This window comes from Mytilus galloprovincialis, chromosome 13 (genome assembly GCF_965363235.1).
Source record: "Mytilus galloprovincialis chromosome 13, xbMytGall1.hap1.1, whole genome shotgun sequence".
Taxonomy (NCBI): Eukaryota; Metazoa; Mollusca; class Bivalvia; order Mytilida; family Mytilidae; genus Mytilus; species Mytilus galloprovincialis.
In genome coordinates, this window is record NC_134850.1 from 6,922,604 (window position 1) to 6,932,477 (window position 9,874).

Genomic DNA, 9,874 nt, shown 5'->3' on the forward strand with positions numbered 1-9,874 from the left:
GCATTTGTGGGCATTTAATTGTGTACTGTGGATTCATCTATTTTCGTGGATACCAATTTTTGTGGATTCAGGAAATATTGTATTTTCGTGGATATTTTATTTCATGGTTTTACCAAAGTCTTCATAAAGAGAACTTGTACTTTGTTGAACATATAAATTTGGGGTTCACCTCAAACCACGAAATTCACAAAAATTGGTATACCACGAAAATAAATGAATCCACAGTATTTAGATAAAGGCAGATGTGGTGTGAGTGCCAATGAGACAACTCTCCATCCAAATAACAATTTAAAAAAGTAAACCATTATAGGTTAAAGTACAGCCTTCAACACGGAGCCTTGGCTCACACCGAACAACAAGCTATAAAGGGCCCCAAAATTACTAGTATAAAACCATTCAAACGGGAAAACTAACGGTCTAATCTATATAAACAAAACGAGAAACGAGAAACATGTATATATTACATAAACAAACGACAACTACTGTACCTATTACCCCTGCCACTGAATTTAGGAGGGAGTAAAACATTCAGTCTGTCAAATAGGCGATTTTATTGAGTGAATGATTCTGCTTGATTTTGTATCACTATTTATATAAAAAAAGAAGATGTGGTATGATTGCCAATGAGACAACTATCCACAAAAGACATTAACAACTATAGGTCATCGTACGGCCTTCAACAATGAGCAAAGCCCATACCGCATAATCAGCTATAAAAGGCCCCGATAAGACAATGTAAAACAATTCAAACGAGAAAACTAACGGCCTTATTTATGTAAAAAAATGAACGAAAAAACAAATATGTAACACATAAACAAACAACAACCACTGAATTACAGGCTCCTGAATATTTGTATATATTATAAAAAAGAAGATGTGGTATGATTGCCAATTTAAAAACTCTCCAAAAGAGACCAAATGACACAAAAATTATCAACTATAGGTCACTGTACAACAATGCGCAAAGCCAATACCGCATAGTGAGCTATAAAAGACTCTGAAATGACAAATGTAAAACAATTAAAGCGAGAAAACTAACGGCCTAATTTATGTTAAAAAGGTGAATGAAAAACAATTATGTAACACATCAACAAATGACAACTAAGTACATTTTTACAAAAATATAGAGCTGTTTCCTATTGAATCCCCAAAATGAAGGAGAAGAAAACCACCTTCATGCCTTATTAAGTTTTATAATGGTACGAACTATGGATTTATCTATTATTTGATATAGTAAGAAATTGAATTTCTCCAGCTCAATTGATTGTTTCAGCTCATTTAGACCAAACTTGAGGGATTACTTTAAAGCACTGTAAATTCAGAATTTTTTGCGTTGTTTTTGTTATTGCGAAAAAAAGCAACAGAGTCATTTATAAACGCATTAATTTAAACTCGCATATTGAAATTTTTTATATGAAATAATCTGGATTTTTCTCAATTTCTCACAAATTAAAATCATATTTTAGTCTAAAATGACAAAATCGCAATAATATTTGTTGTAATAATTTCCGAACTTAAAGTAATCATATTAATTGTGAATTTTCAAGGTTCATGCTCCATTTATTGTAACTGAAAGAGAAAATAATGAGCAATTATCAATGTAATCTAGTTTCATGAAAATGAGTGCAAGTTCATGTATAGAGATGAATCACAAGATATTTATAAATTAGATGACAAAGAAGGTAAAATGAGAGTCATTCACCTGCATTTGCTTTACAATCTGTGTGTGTCACAGTGTGAAACCAAAGTCTTTATTGCTTTAGATCTGTGTGTTTCACAGTGTGAAACCAAAGTCTCTATTGCTTTATGATATGTGTGTATCACAGTGTGAGTCCAAAGTCTCATTTGCTTTAGGATCAGTGTGTGTCAGTGTGAACCAAAGTTTCATTTGCTTTAGGGTCAGTGTGAAACCAAAGTCTCTATTGCTTTATGATATGTGTGTGTCACAGTGTGAAACCAAAGTCTCTATTGCTTTATGATATGTGTGCATCACAGTGTGAGACCAAAGTCCCATTTGCTTTAGGATTTGTATGTGGCACAGTGTGAAACTAAAGTCTTATTTGCTTTAGGATCTGTGTGTGTCACAGTGTGAAACTAAAGTCTCATTTGCTTTAGGATCTGAGTGTGTCACAGTGTGAAACCAAAGTCTCATTTGATATAGGATCTGTATATGTCACAGTGTGAGAACAAAGTCTCATTTTCTTAAGGATCTGTATGTGTCAGTGTGAGAACAAAGTCTCATTTTCTTAAGGATCTGTATGTGTCAGTGTGAGACCAAAGTCTTATTTGCTTTGGGATTTGTATGTGTCACAGTGTGAGACCAAAGTCTAATTTGCTTCAGGATTTGTATGTGTCACAGTGTGAGACCAAAGTCTTATTTTCTTAAGGATCTGTATGTGTCAGTGTGAGACCAAAGTCTTATTTGATATAGGATCTGTATATTTCACAGTGAGACCAAAGTCTCATTTGCTTAAGGATCTGTATGTGTCACAGTGTGAGACCAAAGTCTCATTTGCTTAAGGATTTGTATATGTCACAGTGTGAGACCAATGTCTCATTCGATATAGGATCCCAGTATGTCACAGTGTGAAACCAACCAAAGTCTCATTTAATATTGGAAATGAGTATGTCACAGTATGAAATCATATTTTCATTCGATATAGGATCCAAGTGTGTCACAGTGTGAAACCAAGGTCTCATTCGGTATAAGATTTTAGTGTGTCACAGTGTGAAACCAAAGTTTCATTTGATATAAGATTTGAGTGTGTCACAGTGTGAAACCAAGGTCTCATTTGATATAGAAGCACAATGTGACCGCATCTGGAGCATTTGCTTTAGGATATGTGTACAAAGGAAAATTAATGAAAAGATATTTATGAGAATTTAGTAATACCTGATGAAAAAAGGCAGTGGCGGATCCAGGGGGGGGGGGGGGGTTCCGGGGGTGCGCACCCCCCTTTATTTTTGCCGATCAATGCATTTGTATCGGGACATATGTTTTGCACCCCCCCCTTTTTTGCCCTGGGTGCCCTGGGTTAGCACCCCCCCTTTCGAAAATTCCTGCATCCGCCCCTGAAAGGTACCATAGTAATTTCGTTTATTCGGCAAAGTCCTACAACTAAACGTTGATCATCAAAATAAAATATAAGTAATTAACATATTTGAGGGTAAACCTTGACTTTTTTCTGTCTCAATGTAAAGGAATATATAGCAGCTCACAAAATCTAAAAAGTTGTACATATATTATATATATATTTATATTTAACTCTCAACATTAGCCAGAAGACAAAAAAAAAACACATAAAAATCACGAAAAAAGGTCTATGAAATTTTCGGTTTAAAAGAAACCCAAGTCCGATGTCAGAATAAGTCACAGAAGAAAAACTAAACAAAACGAATGATGCATGTATTAGCAAAGGACTACTTGCAGTTACTGGCGTGCCAGCTTCAAACATTGATTTAACTGATCATACCATTATTAAACAGACGACAAGAACATAACCCATAGCATACCAACAACTGGTTTTAGAATACATGTGTTTCAGATGCAAAGGCCCTATGAGTAAATCAATATTGATTTGAATTAAAATGCCATCTTTAATGTAAGTTTAATTGTTTGATTTATTTAGCCAGTACAGTAACATTGTACGGTCTGTGATGTTAAGTTATATACACACTTAATTTAGCTGCTGGGTCACAATAATAGTTACATCATCCATTTATGTCTGCCTGGGCTGCTCACCAAATGTAGTCTATACGGAAGTAAATACAACTGTCATACTGTCATGAAATAGAATTGAGTCCTTCATACTATAATTTCCAAATGTAAGACTGAATATTCTGTAATAGTAATTCCACTGGAACAAATATTACCGTATTTGTTTTCCTTTCAGAATAAAGATTGTAGAATATATAAAATTCCAACAGGAACAGTTACAACATTTTTTTATTTTTATAGTGGGATGTTTACCTAGTTCAGAGACATATAATACAATTGTATTATATGTCTCTGCCTAGTTATAAAACCCGGTTAAATTCATCATTTTTTTTTTCTTTGGAAAATGTCTGTACCAAGTCACAAACAAGTCAATGAATGACAGCTGTTTTCCATTCGTTCCGGTTGATTGATTGCTCGGGGGGGGGGGGGGGGGGGGGCACTTTAATACAGGTATCGCAGGAGTTCTGTTACCACATTCTTTTTCATATACTTTAATCTTAAAAATATATGCCCTTCCCGTATATTGCATAGGTAAAAATGTAACTTTTCCTCATATTGGTTGGGTTTCATTCAGTGTAAAGTGGATATAAATTTAGGCTAAGATTCAATCTAATTAAAATATTGATCTCTGATTACGTTATACTACTCATATGTAGTATAACGTAATCAGAGATCAATATTTTAATTAGATTGGCTAAGATTCCGTATACATATAATGCTTACTTACAGCGTAGATATAATAGCCATAATATCTATGCTTACAGCGAGACTTTTGAATGAAAACAAAACCCCTTAATTGGCCGATATCAAAGAATTCTGATAATTTTCTCAACCTATTGGAGCTTGAAATGTGAACCACCCCTGTCCCTCCCCCGAGATTGATATAGTTGAACGTTCGCCGTCTATTTGACGCGGGTAGCTAACGTGTACACAAATTACCATCAGTTCAACATTTAACAGTTAATGTCAGTTTCTTGTCTCAATACTGTATGCCATAACCATTTAATGTAAATGTGTTTGTGCTAATAAATATTGTCTATTGTCAATAATTGTGTGTATGCTTTATAACAACTAGAACACACCCGTGATATCACGGGTCCGTGACTGAATTAAAGTCTATAACTATGCGCAAGCCTTATTTTAGTATTAGTATTGTCATCTGATAAGTCATGCCGATTATAAGATACACAGTTTTTCTCTGCTTTCAAGTTTTTCTGTTTGAACCCGTCGAACTGAAACAATAATATTAATTATTTGGAAAACAAAAGGTCCTGGAATGGAGTATACAGCATTGTCCTATATAAGTTATAAATAAAGTTGAATTCTTTGCTTCGCTGTTTTACGTCATGCCCACTAACAAATTGAAAACTGTACCTATACGCCTTATGTTTAGTCCAGATTTTTAGTATTCGTATTGTTATCTTAGAAAGTCTTACTGATTAAAATACTACAATAGGTAACAATTTGACAATTTAGTAGTGTCAACCCTGTGGTTATGACACGTGTATATAGCATAGTAATCCCGAATACAACGTTTGGTGGTGCGCCTGTCAGATGCGGAACGTACAGATAAGGTAAGAGGTAACAGGTGAATATACTATTGGTATCGGTAGCGGACTCGACCCGGAACTTCTTAATTATTGGCAATATTAATTACGTGGAAAACAAAAGGGCCTGGAGTCGTGTAATTTTTAATCTACACCTTTGTACTATATTAGTTATATATAAAGTTGAATTCTGTGATTCGTCGTTTTTACGTGATGACGGCTGACAAATTGGACCTCGTAATTTTAGTATTATAGATATGGACGAGGATTTAATATTGAAGAGGAATCAACGTTGAATCTATGAAGTATCCAGTACACAACAGTTAGCAGTTAGTTGAAGTATAAGAAATATGTTAGGACATTTTTTGAAGCCATTCATTCTGAAAATTAATTTCAATTCATCTCTCTTTTTATTTTATTTTTTGTCGAGCCTTCGACTTTAGTCGAAAAACCGGCGAGACATAGCGATCATGCATACATTCCGTCGTCGTCGGCGGCGTCCACAAATATTCACTCTGTGGTTAAAAGTTTTTTTTAAATTACTTGGAAAAAAAACTATCCTAGATTTTTCCAAACTTGGACAGAAGCTTGTTTTTGATCATAAGATTATACCCAGAAGTAAATTTTGTAAAAATAAAATTCCTGTTTTTCTTGTAAATGGATTAGTTTTTCTGCCGGAAAACATTACATCCAATAGTAATAATAATATTAATACTTTATTCAGAAGCAATACAGCTTATAGAATATACAATTTTACAAAAAAAATTTAAATGCATCAGTGAAATATATATACAATAATTATACACAATACATGGATGGCGGAGAATGAAAAAAAAATAAAAAAATCATATGACAAATAAATAATACAACTACATATTACCAGAGACATATAATACAATTGTATTATATGTCTCTGATATTACGATTTTTTTCAATATTAAACAAAAATTTACCTAAATTATTAAGTTCTTTCACATTGTGAACTGATAACAACTGTATAAGTTTAAAAGTGGATCGATGGATATTGCCAATAATATTTCTTTAAAGGGATACTGAGACTACTATAACACATATGTGTTATAGTAGTCTCAGAGGGATAGTAGCTACGATTTTGACAAAATTATGAACAAGTTTTAAAGCTGCAAAAATCAAAGATATGTACTAAAAATAAGCAATCTTACTAAAAATAAGCAATAAGATTGCTAGAATGTTTTCATAAACTACAGAAGTGCTAATAATTGATAATTCATAACGTATTGCGTGCCTATTCATCTCATTAATTATGCATCGGGTTTACTTCCCGAACTTTGCCGACACATCGAGTGAGCTAACCAAGATATAAATAGATATGAACATGTGCTTTTTGTTTTCTTACGTATTTGATAATTATTACTTTAAACGTACATATTTGACGCCATTTATCAAATTATGTAAATAAAAAATATAACAAAAACCGGCATATTATTCCAACCCAAGATTCTCCAACAATGGCGATATTATACACTTGTTATTACATTTGTATGACCGAACCATGCCGATAACGTATACACGTGTTTGTGTGTTGAATAGGGGCCTCCATGAAGGATACACGTGAAGAATAATACTAAATTGTAGGAAGTTGATTTCTAATTTCTTTTAAGGTGGGAGATTCCTGCCCGTAAATTTATAAATTACACATTTTTGACAATAATGAACACGTTGCGATTTATTTTCATGTGATCTGGAATATTTAAGTAAAGTAAACAAGTTACGCAAACCGTTGGCTACTTCTGTTTGACTTAGCCTGCGTCGCAGGTGTTTTGAATGATTTTAATTACTGATCTCATCGCCGTTTTTTTTTTAATCTACAATAATTTGTCTGCACCTCTTTTTTGTTTCTTTTCTCTCGCAGAAACTGTAAATTCACGTACCATTTCCGCGATAACATTCCCCTGTTCGACAAGTTTCCCTTCGAGGCACAATGTGCGATTGCGCATTGGGAACTGAAGAGTTCAGATCAACATAGGTCATATGAATAAGGGTTGGGCTTAACATCGAATTATTATCTATAGACAAGAAATAAATTAAGGTGTTAAACGTTAAAAAGCTTCTAAATGATAAATGGAAAGTAACCAGTAGTTGTTTTAATCATACTTATTAAACTTTTTGTACAAAATCCGGCATATAGATTAAACAAGTAATTTTAATAAAAATCGTAGCTACTACCCGTTTAATGTATAGTTTTCTTACATCACTATATCTATTACATTGGTATTCATCTTCTACAATATTGTTATTGTACATAGTACATAATCTATCATTGTAATATCTGCCTGTCTCTATATTGAGGCTATGGGCAGAGATACGATAATTACATATAATCTAATCAGAGACATATACGTCTCTGATCTAATCTATCTAAATTAAATTGCAGTATATCTGTGTCATTTATATATATCTATAAAGTATACATTTTGATGAATTATTTAAAAAAAAAGCATTAACATCAGCAATAAAGGTATGATCTTTCATTCTTTGTTTTAACTCGTGTATGAATATATCAACATTATTTACGCTTTGTTTTAGCCATACATCATGAAAACCATAACTACATAAAATATCTTTGACTGAACAAGCCCAATTTGGGTTTTTTAAATGAACTCTCCAACATATCTTCATAACATGCTTTAAGTATACAGTTATCAGTATTTAATAATTTGAACCAAAATAAGTATACAGTTATCAGTATTTAATAATTTGAATCAGTCTTCTTTGTCTTTCATAATACATTGGATAACGTCCCAATTCACAAAGTCAGTAAACCATGTTATTAACAGCAGTTTTTTTAACCTTTCGAATTCGTTTTAAAAATATAAATGTACTTTCTCTACATCATCAGCTTTATGATTACGCCACACTTCACAGCTATAATTAAGTATACTAGATACATAGGTATCAAATAAGGACAGTAACGTTTCACAGTTACATACCTGCCAACTGTTCAAAATGCCCATGGGTGTTTTGCGTGCAGGATGGCTGTCATAGTCCTAAGAAAAACCTTCAAGGGGGCCTTCAAATACATCTTAATGTTGTTTTTTGGCTTCTTCATACTTTTACAAGAGTAAAGTTATTGAAAATGAATTGTTTTGTTTAAAATTGTGGACAAAATTGCTCTTTCAAAATTTCAATTTGGGAGCCTCCATGGGGGAAATCCCCCACAAATAGTGACAGTTGGCAGGTATGCAGTTATAATATTCATCTACAATTTTACTACATAAAGAAAACAGCTTTTCTTCCTTGATCATGTTGATTGGCTAACATTTTTTGTGTATGTAAAAAACTGCCATTATAATTAAAAAGAATACCCAAATATACAAACCTATCACATATATCTATTTGGTTGTTATTCAAAAACTATTTTTCTTGACTTTTTACACTACCTCTATTTCTAAACACCACTACTTTAGTTTTAGACATATTAATGTATAAACCATATTCCTCTGCCTAAGAATTTACAGCATTTATCATATTTTGCAGATCATCTATGTTCTCACTGAATAAAACAGTGTCGTCTGCGTACATAAGTAAAAATAAAATTAAGGATTTCAATTCATTGACTGACAGTCATTACTGATTAGCTCTACCTCCATATCATTGACATACAACGAGTATAATAAAGGGGATAAAGATTCCCTTGCACCAAGCCAGTATTGCAATAAAAAAAATCTGAAATTTTTCCATTACACTTTATACAAGTTTTCAATTTAGAATACATAGATTTAATTAATTACAATAAGAAGTTTACCAGTAACGCCACATCTAACTAATCTCAACCACAATTTTACATGAAAAACACTATCAATTAAAGGTTTTCATATAATCGTGGTTAAAGTTTTTAAAATTTTAATAACTTTCTTAAATTATCTTGGATTTGTACTAAACTGGGACAGAAGCTTATTTTTGATCAAAAGCTAGTATCTAGAAGGAAATTTTGTACCTGTTTATCCGCATTTTAAATATAAATGGACTTAGTTTTCTTCCAGTTAAAAATGATTGCATAATAACAGCCTGCAGTTAAAGTTTTAAAACATTTATTTGATACATAAACTATTCTGGATTTTTACCAATATTGGACAGAAGCTTCTTACAATCAAATGATAGTATGGAGAGGAATATTTTTATTGATTTTTCCCTCATTCAAGTTTTGTGTAACATGCGATGAACGGCAAAAGTAGGCGAGACACTGGTTCTGCGGAACCCTAACGAATTTTTATTTCAAAATAGTCAAATACGCAACACTGGCGGTAAAAGACTTGTATATTGTTCAGCCTCCAGTCGTGAAATTGATTTTGTAGGACATCTCAAAAGATACTGTTTGCTTTAAATTAAAGTGATGTTTGGTAGTATATGTTACAACTTATAAAACGTATAAATAAATGGTGGTCTTAATTAGAAATTTAAAAAAAATATTAAATCATTTTACTGTATATGTAGATTTAATTATGCAAAATTAATGTTAATCAACATTTATAGTTTTGATTTTCCAATGATCAGTATTTATAATTTTGATTTTGCAACAATCGGCATTTAATAGCTTTGTGTATATTGACTTCATCCTTATTAACAGGTA